The sequence below is a fragment of the Sapajus apella genome, unplaced genomic scaffold (genome assembly GCF_009761245.1).
Source record: "Sapajus apella isolate SASKATOON/1434 unplaced genomic scaffold, GSC_monkey_1.0 scaffold10, whole genome shotgun sequence".
NCBI lineage: Eukaryota > Metazoa > Chordata > Mammalia > Primates > Cebidae > Sapajus > Sapajus apella.
The window spans coordinates 37,111,391-37,111,908 of record NW_022436950.1 but is presented as its reverse complement, the minus strand read 5'-3'; positions in this window follow the sequence as shown (position 1 = coordinate 37,111,908).

Genomic DNA, 518 nt, shown 5'->3' with positions numbered 1-518 from the left:
ATATACACATATATATATATATACAATGGCCTTGAAAAGAGCTGCTAATAATAGATGAAGAATGGGGGATTATTGAGAGCCTGTAGAACACCAACATCCAAGTAAGTTCATCAGGAAAAGCTTCCAAAATAAACAAATAAATAAAGTCTAAATGGAAGGCCAGAGAGTAAGCTGAAATAACCTAGAGCAGTAGTTCTAAACTTTTTTTTTGAGACAGAGTCTTATTCTATCGCCAGGTGCCAGGCTGGAGTGCAGTGGCACCGTCTTGGCTCACTGCAACCTCCGCCTCCCAGGTACAAGGAGTTCTCCTGCCTCAGCCTCCAGAGTAGCTGGGACTACAGGCGGGAGCCACCATGCCCAGCTAATTTTTGTATTTTAGTAGAGATGGGGTTTCACTGTGTTGGCCAGGATAGTCTCGATCTCTTGACCTCATGATCCACCTGCCTTGGCCTCCCAAAGCGCTGGGATTACAGGTGTGAGCCAACACGCCCGGCAACTTTTTTTTTTTTTTTTTTTTT